General features: G+C 35.4%; 1 protein-coding gene across 11 annotated transcripts in view; it reads left to right on the top strand.

Annotated features, from left to right (window-relative positions):
• ORC4 (origin recognition complex subunit 4) overlaps window positions 1–19,792 on the top strand; it is an 81,638-nt gene that overhangs the window by 10,918 nt on the left and 50,928 nt on the right. For 2 of the 11 annotated variants that reach the window (XM_025930850.2, XM_086718538.1), the window contains exon 2: window positions 2,191–2,271. The exons of the other annotated variants lie outside the window; for them this stretch is intronic. The gene's annotated coding sequence lies outside the window, so the exon portion shown is untranslated. The remainder of the gene's footprint in view (window positions 1–2,190; window positions 2,272–19,792) is intronic. 11 annotated transcript variants of the gene reach the window in all.

Genomic DNA, 19,792 nt, shown 5'->3' with positions numbered 1-19,792 from the left:
CAATAGCCTACTGTTGACTGGAAGTCTTAACTACTGATAACATAAACAGTTGATAATACCTGTTTTGTATGTTATATGTGATATATGCTATATTCTTAAAATAACCTAGAAAAAAGAAAATGTTAAGAAAATCATAAGGAAGAGAAAATACACTTACAGTATTGTACTATATTTATTAAAAGAAAAAAAAAATGTGTGTATATAAGTGGATCCAAGCAGTTTAACCCTTGTTGCTCAAGGGTCAATTGTATATGTTACTTTAGCTTTATAGTAAGTCTTGTAGTAGGGTAGTTTCTGACCTCCAACTTTGTTCTCTTGCAATATCATATTGGCTCTTCTGTGTCTTTTTCCTTTCCACGTAAACTTTAAAATCAGTTTATATCTACAGAATAACTTTAGAATTTTGATTGGGATTTCATTGAATCTATAGATTAAGATTGAAAGAACTGACATAATAACAATACTGAGTCTTTTTTTTTTTTATTTTTTTTTCAACGTTTTTTATTTATTTTTGGGACAGAGAGAGACAGAGCATGAACGGGGGAGGGGCAGAGAGAGAGGGAGACACAGAATCGGAAACAGGCTCCAGGCTCCCAGCCATCAGCCCAGAGCCTGACGCGGGGCTCGAACTCACGAACTGCGAGATCGTGACCTGGCTGAAGTCGGACGCTTAACCGACTGCGCCACCCAGGCGCCCCTGAATACTGAGTCTTCTTATCCGTGTAAATGGAATATCTGTTCATGTATTTAGGTCCACTTTGATTTTTTTTAATCAGATTTTTTTTTCCTCATGTAGAAAGTAGTTGACATTGGTATATTAACCTGTATCCTACAACTTTGCTTCAGTAGTTTATTAATTCCAATAGTGTGTGTATATTCTTTGGGATTTTCTCCATTCATGATCTTACCCTCTACAAAGAGATGATTTTATTTCTTCCTCCCTATCTGTATACATTTTATTTCCTTTTCTTGTCTTACTGCATTAGCTAAGTGTTCAAGTATCATTTTGAATACCAGTGGTGATCCTTCTTGATCTGAGTGGGAAATCATGTAATTTCTCACTATTAAAAATGGTGTTAGCTGTAGATATATTTTTTTAGATGTTTTTAGCATTAAAGAAATTCCCTTCTAGTCCTGATGTATTTTTGAATTGGTATTGGATTTTCTGAAATGCTTTTTCTGTATCTCTTGATAAAATCATATTTTTCTTCTTTTATTCTATTGTTGTTATGGATTAATCATTTGTTTTAGGAATGGTGAATGAGTCTGGCATAGTTAGAATGGATCCCACTTATTTTTATGTATTGTGTGATTTAGTTCACTACTACTTTGTTGAGAATTTTTGCATCTGTATTCATGAGAGATATTGGTATGTAGTTTTCCTTTCTTGTAATGTCATTGTCTGGTTTTCCTATTAAGGTAATGCTTACCTCATACAATTAGTTAGAATGTATTCATTCACCTTTATTTCCTGAAAGAGACTTATCATTAGTAGGGAATTACTATCATTTGTTCCTTAAATGTTTGGTGGAGTTTACCAGTGAACCTATCTGGGCCTGATGGTTTCTGTTTTGGAAGGTTATTTATTGACTTGATTTCTTTTTTTTAAATTTTTTTTTTCAACGTTTATTTATTTTTGGGACAGAGAGAGACAGAGCATGAACGGGGGAGCGGCAGAGAGAGAGGGAGACACAGAATCGGAAACAGGCTCCAGGCTCTGAGCCATCAGCCCAGAGCCTGACGCGGGGCTCGAACTCACGGACCGCGAGATCGTGACCTGGCTGAAGTCGGACGCTTAACCGACTGCGCCACCCAAGCACCCCGACTCGATTTCTTTAATACATATAAACATATTCAGATTATTTTTCTTGCATACATTTTGTTAGATTGTGCCTTTCAAAGAAATGGTCCATTTCATCTAGGGATCAAATTTGTGGGCAGAGATGTTGTTCATAATTTTGCCTTATTACCATTTTAATGTTTAAAGGATCAGTGCTGATGGCTGATTTTTGCTGTTTCCTCTTGATTCATTCTTAGAGATTCCATCTCTGCTTACAATGCTTGTTTGTAATTGCATGATACCTGCTTTTTCCATTAGAGCCCTTAACATGTTAGTTGTAGTTGTTTTATACTGCCAGTCTGCTAATTCCAAAATCTTAGTCACATCTGAGCCTCATTTTGTCTTTTCAGGCTATGTCTTTTTTCCTTTTAGTGTGCCTTGTAACATTTTGTTGAAAGCCAGAAATGATGTACTGTCTATAAAGAACTGAGGTAAGTAAGTCTTTAGTGTGAGATTTTTATGTTTATTCAGCTTAAAATTAGTTGTGTTTATTGTTTGCTGCACCCTTAGGTGTCAGAAACTAAAATTTCTTCTTGTGTTCTTGCTTTTGTCTCCAACTGTTTTCTTTGGAATTCCCTAGAGATTTCGTAAACAAGGTCTGAGAGTTCTTTCACTTGTAAACCCCTACTTTAATACAGGAGCCCTGTTAATGTGGTGGGAAGATGTTGAGGGAGGAGAAGCATCATATATTCCTGTAATTAGGTCTCAGTTTTGTGTGTAAGAGAGCCTATGCCCCTGAACATAGTACCTATACAGGTACTTCTCAGATTCCCCCACCCTCAACAAGTAACACACACATTACCCCTTTAGGGGAGTCATGAAGGGAAGAAGGGGCTAGAGTTGGGTATTTCCCTTCCCTAAGAGAGCTGGACTCTGGTAAAATAATTTGCTTTGCAGGCAAGCCTTGTTAAAGAGGACAGAATGCTCTAGATATATTTCAGTGTGTCTACTTTTCCCGTATCCCTGTTGCAACAGGAGGAAATTTTTTCTGATCCTTGTTAGAAGATCAGAAGTGTCTAGAGAACCTGGAAGCGTACTTCGAGGTAAAACTCAGAATAAGTGTGGTGTCTTCCCTAAGACTGGCCCTCCTGGAGTTTTTAACTCTTAAGCTTTTTAACATTGAACCTCTAGCAAATTGTCAGTCACATTCTAATTTCGTATACTTTGGAACTGCCTCCAGTGCAGTCTCTGTACCTGGGCTTCTGCTCCAGTAAGCTATGATTCTCTATATCTGCCTGTGTCTAATACTGGAAGACACAGTGCCCTCTGACCTCATTCTTACAGATCTAAGAAGAGTTGTTGTTTTTCAGTTTGTTCAAGTTTTTTCTAGCTATGAAGAGAAGAGTGTCAACCTCCAAGCTCTTTACATGCTGGACAGAACCTTGATCCTTTTTGAATAAAAATTTCTGGTTTTGTTTGTTTTTACTTTAAAATCAAATTAGTGAAGACTGTAGTTGAAGTTTTTCATTGTGTGTGTATAGTGATGTAGTTAATTAACTTCCTACCACTAGCTATTTAATTTTTCCTTTTTATAATCAGAATTATATTAAACATCCTTATAGCTAGGTATCTGTATATATCTGTAATTATTTTTTTTGAGTAAATTCCTGCAAGTGGAATTGCAGGATCAAAGTCTGTATTAAATTGAGCCTCCTAGTAAAGATGTGTTTGTACCATTATTTTGTGTTGCTTCAATTAACCACAGCCTTCCCAATACCTTAACTCAAACATTTTACTTTGTGTTCCAAAATAGTACCTCACTTAATCTTTTTAAATTTAGTTTTAATGGGAAAGAACTATATTTTAAAGATGAAATTCACTTTGTTCTCTTCCTCAATTTTTTTATTCAAATGTAATTAATATACAGTTATTAGTTTCAAGTGTGTACTATGATTCAGCAGTTCTGTACCTTTCTCAGTGCTCATCAAGATAAGTGCAGTCTTAATCTCTGTTAAGACTATTTGAGCCATCCTCCAACCCACCTACCCTCTGGCAACCACCAGTTTGTTCTCTGTACTTAAGAGTTTGATTTTTTGACTTTTTTTTCCTTGTTTCTAAATTCCACATATGCACGAAGTTTTATGATATTTGTCTTTCTCTGATTGACTTATTTCACTTAGCATTATACCTTCTGGGTTCATCCATATTGTTGCAAATAGCAAGTTCTCACTTTTTCTTTATGGCTGAGTGATGTCCCTTTATATGTGTGTGTTTATGTGTATTTCAATATGTATGTACATAACAATTTCTTTATGCATTCATGTATGGATGGACACTTGGATTGCTTCCTTATCTTGGCTATTATAAATAATACTGCAGCAAGCATAGGGATTCATATATCTTTTTTAATTAGTGTTTTCGTAGTCTTTTGGTCATTACCTATTAGTACAATTACTGGATCCTTGGTAATTGTATTTTTCATTCTTGAGGAACCTCCACACTGTTTACACAGTGGCTGCACAAGTTTGCATTCATGCCAGTAGTGTACGAGGTTCTTTTTTCTCCACTTCTTCACCAATACTTATTGTTTCTTGTGTTTTTGATTTTAGCCATTCTGACAGGTATAAAGTGATATCTCATTGTGGTTTTAATCTGCATTTCCCTGGTGATTGGTGATACTGAGCATCTTTTCATGTGTTTGTTGGTGATTGTGTATGTCTTTGGAAAAATGTCTGTTCTAGTCCTCTGCCTACTTTTTGTTTGGATTATGTTCTTTTGGTTTGAGTTGTGTCATTTCTTTATATATTTTGGAAATTAATCGTTTATCAGATATATGTCCTTTGCAAATATCTTCTCCCATTCAGTAGATTGTCTTTTAGTTGTGTTGATGGTTTTCTTTGCTATGCAAAAGCTTTTTGTTTTGGTGTAGTCCTGCTACTTTAATGTTGCTTTTGTTTCCCTTACCAGAGGAGACATACCTAGAAAAATGTTTCTATGGCCAACATCAAAGAAATTACTGCCTATGTTTCCATCTAGGAATTTTATTATTTCATGTCTTCCATTTAGATCTTTAATCCATTTTTAGTTTATTTTTTGAATATGGTGCAAGAAAGTGGTCTGATTTCATTCTTTTGCATGTAGCTGTCCAGTTTTCTGAGCACAATTTGTTGAGGAGATTGTCTTTTCCCCATTGTATAGTCCTGCCAACTTTGTCATAGAGTAATTCACTATAAAAGCATGGGTTTATTTCTAGACTTTGTTTTGTTCTGTTGATCTGTTTATACTTGTGCCAGTATCATACCATTTTGATTATTACAGCTTTGTAGTATACATTGAAATCTGGGGTTATTGTATGTCCAGCTTTGTTCTTTCTCAAGATTGATTTGACTATTCAGAGTTATTTTGTGATTCCATACAAATTTTAGTATTATTTGTCCTAGTTCTGTGAGCAATCCTGTTGATGTTTTGATAGGAATTTGTATTCAATCTATAGAATTCTTTAGGTAGTATGTACACTTTAACAGTATTAATTCTTTCAGGCCATTAACATATATTTTCAATTTCTTTAGTCAGTGTTTTATGGTTTTCAGAGTACAGGTCTTTCACTTTCTTATGTTTATTCCCAGGTAATTTATTCATCCTGGTATAATTGTAAACAGGATTGTTTTCATAATTTCTCTTTTTGCTATTTCATTATTAGTGTATAGAAATGCAATAGATTTTTGTATGTTAGTTTTGTATTCTGTGACTTTCCTAAATCCATTTATCTTTTTTTTTTTTTTTTTTTTTTTCATTTATCAGTTCTAATGGTTTGGTGGAGTCTTAGGGTTTTCTATATTAATACCATGCTATCTGCAAATAAGTGGAAGTTTTACTTCTTCCTTAACAATTTGGATTCCTTTTATTTGTTTTCCTTGTCTGATTACTGTGGCTAGGACTTCCAGTACTATGTTGAATAAAAGTGTTGACAGTAGACATCCTTGTCTTATTTCTGACCTTAGAGAAAGGGCTCTCAGTCTTTCCCCCACAGAATATGTGAGGTGTGGGTTTTTCATATATGACCTTTATTATGTTGAGATGGGTTTCATCTAAACCAACTTTGTTGAGAGTTTTTATCATGAATGGATGTGTTATTTTGTCAAGTGTTTTTTCTGCATTTCCTGAGATTATCCTATGGTTCATATCTTTCTCTTGTTAATGTGATGTATTATGTTGATTGATTTGATTGTAAATACTGAACCACCCTTGCATCCCTGAAATAAATTCCACCTGGTAATGGTGAATGACTTTTTAATGTGTTGTTGGATTTGGAGTGCTGTTATTTTGTTGATATTTTTTTTGTAACTGTTTTCATCAGAGATATTGGCCTGTAGTTTTATTTATTTGTTTGTTTTCTTACTCTTGCTTGATTTCTCTAGAATTAAGTATTAGTGGTAATAGTGGATATATTCATGATTTTATTTGTAATACCGTTTACAGTGGGTTTTGATACCTATCGTATTATAATTGAAGAACCAGATTTTTCCAAGTCCAACATGGGGCTTGAACTCATAACTCTGAGATCAAGACTGAGCTGAGATCAAAAGTCAGAGGCTTAACTGACTGAGCCACCCTGGCGCCCCAATCTTTTACTTTCTAAAAGATACCTTTTTTTATTTATTGGACTACTGGCTAATAAAGATTTGATCCAGAATCTTTTATTCTGTTTATGAATTCTGTGTGAGCCTCATCTGCAATGATATTTTTTGCCTTTTGCCAAGTTTTATTAACAAAGCTTATATCAGGTGCATAGAATAAAGTACGAAGGCCTATATCTTTTTTTTTCTAGATTTTGGAATTGTTTAAATCCCTATAAACTTCTTTTTTGAATATTGGTTAAAAATTAAATTTCAAGGGTTCCCTGGGTGGCGCAGGCAGTTAAGCATCCGACTCTTGATCTTGGCCCAGGTCATGATGATTTCATGGATCATGAGTTCGAGCCCACATTAGGCTCTTCACTTCTGGTGCACAGCCTGCTGGGGATTCTCCTTCTCTCTGCCCTGCCCTTCTCTCTGCCCCACCCCGCTTATGTGCATTCTAGCGCGTGCTCTCTCCCTCCCTCTCAAAATAAATATAAAAAGAAATTTAAATTTTAGAACTCCTTGGTGCTATAGCTATTTTTGTGCGAAGTTTTGAGCACCCTTCCCATTTCTTTTGTGATCACTGATTTTTTCATGTTTTCTGCCTTTACTTTTCTTACTATTTGTTTTGTAATTATTTTGTCATTTTTCTGCCTTTATTTTACATTATGCACTTTTTCACTTAAACTTTTTTAGTTTTTTAAGTTAAATGTTACACATTTCACATTTAGTTTCTTTAATAATAAGTTTGCAAGCTTGTTTAATGCCAAGTAGTTCTGCACCCAGTTCCAACAAAAGTATTGGAGGGAGTGTTCCCCACACCACCAAGCAATTCTCAGACCCTAGCTGGGTGGCCTCCAATTCATCTCAATTCTGACATTGTTTACTTAGAGATCATATCTGATTCCACAGTTTAAGAGCTCAGTCCTATAAAACTACTCCCCCGCCCCCCACTTCATATGCCAGTCACAGGTTGAAGTTGTCACCTGTTCTGACTAACCTGCTGTAGATCAGAGGTTCCAATGTTCCCCTGCTATTGAGTGGCTCACAGAATGCAGAAAGACATTTTATTTATTAGGTTAGCAGTTTATTATAAAAGGACATAACTCAGGAGCAGCCAGGTGGATGAGATGCATAGGGCAAGGAATGTGGGAAGGGGTGTAGACTTTAATGTACTCTCTGAGCATGCCACTCTCCCTAAATCTCTCCTGTGTTCACCAACCCAGAAATTCATTGAACTTCATACTTTTGGGATTTTTTTTTACTTTTGGGAAGCTTCATCACACAGGCATGATCTATCATCATCTCCATTTTCAGTTCTCCCTTCTCAAGAGAATAGGGGTGGGGCTGAAAATTCCAAGCTTCGAATCATGGCTTCCTCTTTCTAGTGACCGGGACCTATCCACAATTCCACTAAAAGCTGCCTCATTAGAACAAAAGAGACTCCTGTCAATCAAGAAATTACAAGGGTTTCAGGAGCCCTGTGTAGGAACCAGGGTCAAAGATAAAATATTAGAACCAAAAAAATGCTCCCAGTGCTCTTAACACTGAGGAAATTACAAGGGTTTCAGGAGTATGTGCAGGAACCAGGGCCTGAGATCAATATTTTTTTATTATCTCAAAATACCAAAAGTTTTTCTCTGGATTTTGTGGGGTTTTTTGTTTTTCTTTATGGTAGGGGAAATTTACACTATTTATGATCAATTCTCTATTAATAATTGGGTTATCACTATTAGTGTTTTTTATAAATTCTTAAGTAGGAAATACTGGTTATCAGTTGCTATGTAGCACACTGTTTCACAACAGTTGCAACCAGTAGTGTTTTAAAACAACAAGCATTTTTTTCACACTGTTTCTGTCAGTCATGAATTCAGGAGCAACTTAGTTGGATAGTTGTGGTTCTTCAACTCTCATGAAGTTACAATCAAGATGTTAGTTGGGGTTGCAGTCATCTGAAAGCTTTACAGGAGCTGGAGAATAGTTCACTCACATGGTTGGCAAGTTTCTACTGACTCTTGATAAGAGGCTTAGTTACTTACCATATGGACCTGTTCATAGAGTTGCAGGACTTCATTGCATGACAGGTAGCTTCCCTCAGAGTAGGTGGTTTAAATGAAATCAAGACCTATCCTCGGAAGTCACACTCCATTATTTTCACAATATCCTCTTGGTTACACTGGCCAGCTCTATAATGTGGTAGTGGATTGGTTACAGATATGCATACTAGAAGTTAAGAACCACCGAGGGCCATTTTGGAAGCTAGTTAAAATAAAGTGGAATTACTAAATTTTCTTTTAGGTTGTAAGAAAAACCTTGCATTTTGAGTATGAGACCTTCTCTTATGCATGCCTGTCTTCTGAAAAAGCTCTCACTTTACGTAGATAATTATAGTTTTGTGCATTTGAGTTGGATAAATGGAACTGCTGAGTTCAAAATTAGAGATTGGTAGAAAAAAAAGGGGGGGGGAGGGGGACACCTGGGTGGCTTAGTTGGTTGACCATCCAACTCTTGATTTGGGCTCAGGTCATGATCCCAGGACCATGGGATTGTGCCCCACATCAGGTTCTGTGCTGAGCATGGAGCCTGCTTGGGATACTCTCTCGCTCTCTCCCCCTCCCTCTCCCTCCTCTTCCTCATCTCCCCCACTTTTACTTCGATGCTGTGTCTCAAAAAAAATTAAAGATTGGCAAACTCCTTTACCATTCATTTTCCTCATCTCTTTTATGGTTTTTGGCCTCTTCCTTTAGATCTTATAGTTATTCTAGGGTCCTAAGAGAACTTAGGTTTTATGGAAGTCTTTTACAAATACTGGGTTATAATATCCTCTGTTTAGTCAGTGTGCTTTATGTCTTAACAGAAGTTTTTCAGCATTCTGGTCGTGTCATCTTTTTAGCTTACCTGATGGTATAGATTTGTTCTTTTTATTGTAAACAGGAGCCTAATGGTTTGTCTCACAATTATGCAGTGTAGTCTGGCTCCAAAGGGAGAAAAGACTCCTCTTTGCTTTCGTGTGTATTTACTTCAAAAAGACCATTTTTTATTAGCAAGCATATTGCACCACAGATCTAGTGTTGGGAATTCTGTGTTTGCTTACCTGATGCCTTTTCAAGGAAATAATGTGGGTTTCATGAGCTACCTTTATCTTATTTAAGAATTAGGAAATTCATTGGTCAAATGTATTTGAACTTTTTCCGCTAGAAGAGTGAGTGCTCCCTGTAGCCAGTTAACCAGACCAGTGCTTTTGTTTATTGCTGGGAGTTTTGTTTCAATGAGAGTGGTTTTTATTTTTGTTTTCCTTATGTCACTGATTAAAGAATAGCATTTTTTTTTTCCGAATAGAGAATGGTGTTTACATAAGAAGAGGTGTATAAAAAATGACACAAATATAGGAAACAGTATATTTGAACCTGTCTGTCCACAGTTGATCATCAGTTAGTCCTCTCATTGACAGCCCTTTAACCTTGGGTGGGTGGGGATGGGTTGCAGAAAAGGATAGACATGTTATTGCACCTGAGTTCTTAACCTGAATATGCCTGCAACTGGGTCTCTGAGTAAATTTGTGTCTCATTTTTTTCTTATGTAAAAATGAGGGAGTTATGTTTGATGATCTTGCTAAAAATAAGTATCACTTTTATGAAGACATTTTGGGTATTTTATTGCCTTAAAGTCATCATGATGAACAGCTATTTTCCAGTACAAGGAAAAATGTAAGTTCCTGAGAATTCTGGTTTGGAGTGTCAAAAAGATAAAGTTTTCCTCTGAATTTGTACCATGTTATATAAGAAAAAATTCTAAGCTGTCCTTTTAAAGCAAAAAAAAAAAAAAAAAAACTTTTTGGGGACTCTCTCCCTTTAAAAAAATCCAACTATTTGGAAACCTAATTACAGTATAAATGTTTAAACTTATATTTTTATCTGTCATGGCAGAGTTATCTAAGCATGCTGATGGGTGTAGGGAATGTATATGCATTAATATTCATTAGCAAACACCATGGGAGAATATAATTTTGGGCCATAGTACTCAAATTATAGGAATTTGATCTCCCTGTGTTTCCTGCACACGTTGAAGAGTCTCATTAGAAACAACAAACTGTTCTTAAAGTTTTTAGGATAAATTGTAAGATTTTGGGTTTACATGGGGTTATTTCTAGAAATTCTCAAAATTTTTTTCCAAAGGCAGTGTTTTCAGTCTTTTTTTCTTCTAAAAGTAGTTTAACATTTGTTAATTGATTCACTGAGGTTGTAGCATATCGTATTTACATTTACATAAATTTATCTGGGAACATGTCAAAGGAAAAAAACTAAATAGTGGGGATGATCCTATTCATTATTCTTCTTAAATGAACATATGCCCTGGAGTAATTGCACTTGCAAGCAAATACAATACTGTACAATATTACACTTTATGTCTATAAAGTATACCATATACTTTTCAAAAAAAAAAATCTATATACACGTGTTCTCTCCTTACTCACTGATTTTAGAAGCCAGGTCTTAAATCGACTCCTATTTTTGGTACCTTCCTCCATTCAAAACAAAATGATGTTTTTGTTGATTCAAGTCTTTGTTGTCTTTATGCTGTTTATCCACCTAAGTAAGCATATTAGCTTTGATTCACAGACTTCATTCCTCTTTCTATTCAGCATATTTCTAGTCACATTCCATGTGCTCAGAGAAAATAGAGTATAATTGACCAGTATAACATTTAGGATAAACTTACAAGCTAAATCAATGCCGGTAAAATGATACAACGCATTTCAAAATCTGAAAGGATTTCTAGATTATTTGCAACTGTGTGTTGCGTCTTTCATTAGCCTATATAATTCAAAAGTGAATATATTTTAAATGTGTGCTTTAAAGAAGTTCTCTCAATATTTTCTTTTACACTAATACAAAATTGATATTTATATGGGATGTTTCATCGTTAATAATCATAAAATGTTGCAGTAACTTATAAATGCCTTTTTTACCTGAAGATTTTGTGTTATTAAACCTATGATTTTCCCAATGAGAGTATTTACTTATTTTGTTGACTGCTCATCCACCAATGTTCTTAGAAACAACTCCGTGGGCATATTCATTAATATGAAGATTCTAATAGTACTTTACAAAGTACTGTATGTATCTATGCACATAAATGTACATAGATACATATGTACATGATATGTCTCCATGTGTATATGTGGTTCCAGGCACATTGCTATGCAGTACTGAAAACTAAAAGGTAAGAGAGAGCATGGCTTTTCTGGAGAATTGTAAACCTTTCAGTCTGAATTATTTGGTCAGTTTTGAGTATTAGACATTATAGAATTTTTTCCTTCATTTTAATATCAATGAAGAGAATAGCATGTCATTATGTAATTATACTAAAGATGATTAAACTTTGAATTCATTTGAGCCTGAGTGAGTTTCTGAGTAAATTGTGTCCCCTCTATTCCCTGAGAACAAATGAAGAAGAAAAAAATTTAAGAAGTTGTCAGGAGTTACTAGTTACTTTACTGTGGATGACTTATATCTAGAAACAACAAAAAAACAATTATTTGGGATTATTTGGGATTACTCTTCATCTCTGGGGAACTCAAGGAAACATCTCACCAGAGGCTCTGCCTAACTTGACTTACTAAATTCACATGATATCATAGATAGCATTTCAACTTGATCCTTTTAGGAAGTACTAACAATATGTTTGCTAGTCTGTAAACTTGGAATTTATACCTATTTTGTCCCTTATTTCTCCCACCTTCAACCCTTCTTTAATTCTATTTTAATCTTTTCCTTGCTGCAAACACTCCAACTGGCAAGAGATAAGTGTGGAAACTAATTCTAGCTGGCTGAAAAACATATATTCTAACCTCAGTTTCATCTTAAAGAATAATGACAAAATGTGGAAACCGCCCACAGATTTCTCCTAAAATATTTCTTGTTTTACAATATTTGACTATTTATCCAATCAAGGACATTTTTCTAACTGAAGAGAGGCAGAGTTCTAATGTTTTGTGCATTCTTACTGTTCTTTGAAAAATGTCAGCCATACTGAGTTAGACACTAAGCAGTAGTAGAATTTGTATTTTTACTTCTACCTAAATTAAAGATTGATAGTGGTATTATTTTCAATTTTTTTTCTTCATCGGAGTTTTTTTTTTTTTTTTTTTTTTTAAACCAGGAGTTCTCGTCACAAAGTAATACTCCTCTCTGCTGGAACTTCGGAGTTTTGTTTAAAAAAAAAAAAAGTCTTGTAAAAATAATGATTGTATGTTTTTCATTTTCAGTCCAGTCCACCAATTTTACATAGATTTTGTAGGAGTTCTGTTAGTAAATTTCATCTTTACTCATGTAAATTGGGTGTTTTTCCAAGCTGATTGTAAAGGTGTTTTTATATTTTTAACAAATTGATATAAATAAAGCTCATTCTGCTCTTTATAGGTATATGTGTTAGAAAGTCTTCTTCCTAAGTGTCAATTGTATATTTATAAAGATTTTTATAGATAATATACATCATTTTCAGACACAAAATCAGAGATGAAAACATTTTTAAAATGCTTTCTCCATAGCACAAATTTCTTTCAAAAATCTTTCTTTCCTACCTTTATTTTTTTTTTTTATTATTTTTTTTTTTTTAATTTTTTTTTTCAACGTTTATTTATTTTGGGGACAGAGAGAGACAGAGCATGAACGGGCGAGGGGCAGAGAGAGAGGGAGACACAGAATCGGAAACAGGCTCCAGGCTCTGAGCCATCAGCCCAGAGCCCGATGCGGGGCTCGAACTCACGGACCGCGAGATCGTGACCTGGCTGAAGTCGGACGCTTAACCGACTGCGCCACCCAGGCGCCCCATCCTACCTTTATTTTTAAAGTTCTACTTATTTTTGGTTTTTCTCTTTCCTTGTCCTTGTCCTTGTCCTTGACCTGTCCTTCCCCCCGCCCCCACCATAGTACTTGAATTAGTTCATCTTCCTTTAAAACGTCATAACAATACCTTTAAGTTCATTATCCATCCAACTGGACTCACACACCTAACTCATATAGTAAAAAGCTGAACGTGAATAAACATGGTGCAATTTGTAACCCCTATCTTTTACTTACCACCCATTCTTTCTTAGGGCTCCTAGATTGCTGTTGTGACATGACATGACATGACTAGCTAACACAGATCAAGTGGAGGTATTAATGTCAATTTATATATTAAATATTATCTAAGCTTAATTTAATTCTCATGTTTTAGATAAATATTTTAAATAGAACCCTTTAAATAAATACTTGTTTTACCTGAGAGAGGGTTTTTTTTTTGCACCAACTAGTTTGGAGCCTATTCATCTGCAGGGTAGGAAAGACTCTGTTGTGTCTTTGACCTACTTGGACAATTTTAAAACTAAGTAAATGGGACATATTCTCACCTGTTTTCTCTTGTAAATGCTTTCTTTGGTATACAGTGTTACAGTTCCTGCTCACATTACTAGTGTAGGCTCCATTAAAATTTTTTTCTCCTTGTAACTTTACTGACTCTATTCCCTTGAAAAAGAAGTGTTTGCTCCCCCCCGTTTTTTTTTTTTTTTGTATGACCTGACATTTTCTATTTAAAAAGTGAGCATTTGAATCTAATAATTTACATTTCTAGAAATCAGAAGATATCCCTATTCTGCAAAGTTTGCTGGGGTTTTTTGTCTTTGTCTATTATTTTACTTTTTTAATTGTTGTAGTGTGTCTCTGTGCCAAAAATCAGCTTGAGGTATAAAATTACGATCACCTTTCCCTGGGTATGTATCATGACTTTCTAATTCCCCTCATTTGTACAGTTTCTTTTTAATGTCCTAGTCTGTAATCTCTGGCTTCCGAAAAGAGGAAGAAAAAACTAAAGGGACGGAAAGTGGGCACTAGCCTTTTTATTCCCATGGAAGTTATACCTGCAGGAGAAAGAGGGACTTCCAACAATAAGGGGAAATGGAATAATAATGGCAACCTGTCTCTTTCTATTTCTGAGGTGAAAAGCCACCATCAACACAAATCCCTGACATTTGGGCAACAGGATCCCTTTGTCACCAGTCTGTCACCATAAGCTATGTGCAAGATGCTCAAGGAACAGGTTCATAGTTGCCTACCATTGGGCTCAGTAGTGGGGGATAGATAGCTGCTACTGAGCAAAGAGCTGAAATTAACCAAAATTATTGGCAATTTGCTTTGCAAGTCTTCCTCTGAATATTAAAAACCGTAAATAGACTCTAGAGTTCCAAAATACTTATATTGGATTCTTCCCTGTACAGTTGCTTTCTAGGTGTGGAGAAGGATTCCTGGTGCTTCCTAGGTTCCATAATCCATTTTCCCATCATCCCCCAGGACATTTCTTCGTTATTAGATATTGCAAGGACAAGTATTCTCTGATTTCATTTTGCTCAATGATCCTTATCCACATGGCTCCTTATTGGCTTTGCAAAGTTTCTGTGATAAATAAGTATTACTTCTAATGTTAAGTTTTTTTATCTTAAAAATACAGATATTTATTAAAAACCTAAGTTGTAGGGGCACCTGAGTGGCTCATTCTGTTAAGCATCGACTTCGGCTCAGGTCATGATCTCATGGTTTGTGGGTTCGAGCCCCACATCAGGCTCTGTGCTGACAACTCAGAGCCTGGAGCCTGCTTCAGCTTCTGTGTCTCCCTCTTTCTCTGCCCCTCCCCCACTCATGTGTGTTTACGCACCAGTGCTCACTCCCTCTCTCGCTCGCTCTCTCTCAAATAAATAAACTTTAAAAAAAATCTCTCTGCCCAATTTCTACTCTTAATAAAAAGTGTACTGTATGTTCTTTAAGACCCGTTTCATTACTAAATCCATGAGTTTATTCCTTGTTTTGTACTTTCACTGCTTTTTCTACTTTTATATTCATATATCTTATTCCAGTCAGACTTGAAGCTTTTTGAGGATAGAGACCAACTTTAATATTTTATCTTTCCCATACTGCTTCTCATAGGGCCTTGTAATAAGTACCCATTCACTAAATATTTGTTAAATTGAATTCATTGAGAATCTTTGTTATTAGCTTGGTGCTACTTGGTTTTCTCATTATAATACAGGGAGGCAGTTATACATTTATTTATTTAAATAAATATTTAATCATTTTTTTTAGATTGCATTTATCTTCTGTTTTGTTTGTAATGTCATTCCAGGTAACAATTTCTATTTAATGGGGTGAAAATATTCCTTTAAGCAGTGTCTGAAACTGAAACCATAATCATTTATACATATATATATATACACACACACATAGACACACAAATATGTTGTATAGCCATCTTATTTATGTCTTGAGTGAAATTAGTCAGGAAATGTTAATCACCATGTAATAATACCACCAAAAAATTTATATCTAATTTACACAGCTGACAAGTTGAGTACCTAAAATCTATGGCATAAAAGGACTTAGTGACTTAAAGCAACAGTATTATTTTGGTGAAACAATGTTTTTTACTTTGAAATATTTGTTAAATCAATTCAGTAATTTATTGAGCAGCTTATTCTCAGCTATAGCTGGTGGTTATCAAAGCAAGTGTCATAATCTGTGCCTTTGTAAGATTTGATAACTTGAAGTTCTTTTAGATATTACCAGTTACAATTTGGTTTTATCTTATAATACAGATATTATATCCTGTTACTAATCAGCAAGCTGGGAGATATTTGGTCAATTTACTAAACTTTAAAAAATCTGATTTTTTTGTTTGAATTGGTGAAATATTACTCAGGCATAAAAAAGAATGAGATCTTGTTATTTGCAACAACATAGATGGACCTAGAGGGTATTATGCTAAGTGAAATTATGCTAAGAGAAAGACATCCCTTATGATTTCACTTATATGTAGAATATAAAAACCAAAACAAGTGAATAAACAACAAGATAGAAACAGACCCAGAAATACAGAAAATAAAGTGATGGTTGTCAGAGGGGAAGGGAGTTGGGGGGGGGGGGATGTGCAAAATGGGTGAAGGGGAGTAGGAGGTATAGGCTTCCAATTATGGAATGTATAGGAAAGGTACAGCATTTCCTCATGGAGGTGAAAGGTACAGCATTTAGAATATAGTCAATGGTATTGCAATATTGTTGTATGGTGACAGATGGTAGCTACACTTGCAGTGAGCAAAGCATAATGTAAAGACTTCTTGAATCACTATGTTCTCTACTTGGAGCTAATGTAACATTATGTGCCATCTGTAGTTCAATTAAAAAAAAAAAAATCTGACTTAAAAGGACTTCCCCAGGAGTTTATCCAAGTTGGTTTTCCCTGAATCATTTCTTATTCTGTTAGTCTCAAAGACAATGATTAGAACCAAACTAAGGTGAAGACATTAAGTTGGCTGTGCCTACCTGGTAGATTTATATTTACCATCTCTAGGCTGGGAAAACAACCTGACATCTTGCTGAATATTGAGCTCTATTTGGGAATACGTTATTACTGTCATTTATTTCTTTTCTTGTTATGTTTTTACAAGTTAAGAGATTTTCACAATAATCGCTTTTATGTTTTATTGTTGGCCAGAGTTAATTTAAAATATATGATGTAGTCGGGGCGCCTGGGTGGCGCAGTCGGTTAAGCGTCCGACTTCAGCCAGGTCACAATCTCGCGGTCCGTGAGTTCGAGCCCCGCGTTGGGCTCTGGGCTGATGGCTCAGAGCCTGGAGCCTGTTTCTGATTCTGTGTCTCCCTCTCTCTCTGCCCCTCCCCCGTTCGTGCTCTGTCTCTCTCTGTCCCAAAAATAAATAAACGTTGAAAAAAAAATTTATAAAAAAAATAAAAAAATAAAATATATGATGTAGAGACAATGACGTATAGAGGCTCTGAGTGAAGGTTGGAGCTGAGGAAGGCATTATGATAAAGAAGAGCTATAAGTGCCCATTGAAATCTCAGGAGCAGTAAAGGACATGTTTCATAATTTTTAGGAATTAGTCAACATGTAGTTTTTGGAAAGAACAGAAATGGGTAATTACTGTGATAAATAAGCCACCTCAGTTGGTAAGTGGAAGCTGAATATACACATGATTGTATCTTAAATTAATGTAGTCATCCTGCTTTGTTTAACATCTCTTTAAAAGTCTAAAATTCCACATACAGGTTTGCTAAGTATCCATCAAGGAATATATTTTAGTGTTTCACCTTTTAACATTTCTTCTTCAATTAGTATGAGTTGTAGGGACCATGGAAAATGTAGATAGGCTACTCTGAGCAGGCAGCTTCATGTGACATAATTTTATAATTCCTGTCGTTTTGGTCATTTGTCAACATAGGAACAAATTTCAGTGGTCAGTACTTTTCTGATTTACAATTTAGAAATGTTCTGGAATTGGTGTGGTGAGAAGCTTTCCACCCTCTATATGTATCCACCTTTATGTGTATGTCAGAACTGAGTAGAATGACCTAAGAGAAGTCAGAGCTACATTGCAATTCACTTATTTGAGCCAATAGTGTAGAGCAGTGAGTCCTAGACCTGGAAGTAGAGCAAAGTTCATCAGAGAACATTCTGTAGACCCAGATTTATGACCAAGACATGCAAATCATGTTTTAGAAGAATTTTCCCAGGCAATTAATGATATTTGGGAAACTTACATAGAGTAAAGCAAATGATTGATTCTTTGTGTATGTTTCTAATTATAGTTTAAGGTTACCCTTGGGTCCAAAACTTCATTAATGCCAGCTGATTTTCCTTTGCCTTTTTAAAATAAAAAAGTGTAATAATTTGTGAGCTTGTACTCTTGTTTTGTGAGAAGAATGCTTTCACTGGACCTACTGCATTTCATTGTACATACCACATTAAAGGTACCTCACTGGGTGCACAGGGATATAAGAAATAATAAAGAGCAGAATCCCATCATAGATGAATTGGCTATGATCTAACTACCCTTTAGTTTGATTCCACTATACTACATGATTCTGAGGAATGTTAACAGTATAATTAGATGAGAAGAATGATTAACATTCAGACATTTTATTTTTTTATTATTTATTTTTTTAATGTTTATTTTTGGGAGAGCGAGCGTAAGCAGGGGAGGTGCAGAGAGAGATGGAGACAGATCTGAAGCAGGCTCCAGACTCTCAGCTTTCAGCACAGAGCCCGACATGGGGCTTGAACTCACAAATTGAGAGATAATGATCTGAGCTGAAGCTGGATGCTTAACGGACTGAGCCACCCAGGCACCCCGGCATTCAGATACTTTAAAGATGCCTGTTCTGTGTAGCTTTAGCTTTTTCTCTATTGACAGCTAGCTTCTAGTGAAAGTAAAATCTTGGGTAGCATAGCCAGGAAGCCTTTCAAGTTTAGTGCCTTAGCTCTGGACATATAAGAACATCTAGAAGACCATTAATGAAAAACAAATTATATCTGTTTGTGTGTGTGTGTGTGTGTGTGTGTGTGTGTGTCTGTGTGAATATTCCGTGAATGGTATGCTTTATTTGGCTGTTGCGTGAATGAATATTCTGGCTTGAGTAGCTTCATATGTGCACATTTATGCATGGGTAAAATGACATTGTTTATTTTTAGTTATCTGGTTAAGAGTTTTTAGTATCTTCAAGTGTGAAGGTTTTTTTTTTTTTTTTTTTTAAAAGTCATTGCCTCATTTGTATTCTGAACCCTTTGGTCTGGTGGTAATATATATAGAGAAAAGGTTATATAATTAAGAATCAACTTTAACTCTCGCATAAACGTGTACAATAAATAAGGGCAGGTAATTAATTAGATTAAATATCTATTCACCAAGACCAATGCATGGAAACATTAAGTAAATAGGAAGAAAAGGTGTGGTTTTTGTTTAATTTTTTTTTTTTTTTTTCTGCTTTACTGCTCTTCACAGGGTATCTGGTAGCTTCTCTGCATTTTTTAGGCTGTGAGGTCATCACATCCTCAACAGTGTTTGAAGCAGGTGGCCTTGGGCAAAAAAGTACCTTCCTTCTGTGGATATTGGCAATAAATTCCTCTGATAACAATCTCATATGGTACACTTAACTGCTCAAGAGATCAGTGTCTAGGGAAGTGGACAAATTAACACAGACCTAAGTTGCTCAGGTTTTATAAAAACCACCCCTTTGTCATTTACCAGCAATTCTACAGGCATGTGCTGTGACACTATTCCAGTTTTTTTCCAACGCTATATATCAGAATAATAATTTATGGCACTAAAAGGGGGGAGGGGCGGATTCTACCCCTAAAGATTCAGATCTATTGCCCTGGGATTTTTTTTTTTTTTTTAAATGACCATTCATCCATTTTGCTCATGTTTACCTGAATACTACTTGTTCTTTGCCATTGACCACCCACTTGGCATCATAGTAACTGACACAGCCTAACAGTGCCACACCATTAGTGCTTTTCTCATCTTGTCATTGGAACTGTGAGACTGTAATCTTCAGTTAGCACCATT

Source organism: Puma concolor, chromosome C1, assembly GCF_028749965.1.
Source record: "Puma concolor isolate L17-30 chromosome C1, mPumCon1.1.hap2, whole genome shotgun sequence".
NCBI lineage: Eukaryota > Metazoa > Chordata > Mammalia > Carnivora > Felidae > Puma > Puma concolor.
This window is presented reverse-complemented; position numbering and strand designations above follow the sequence as displayed.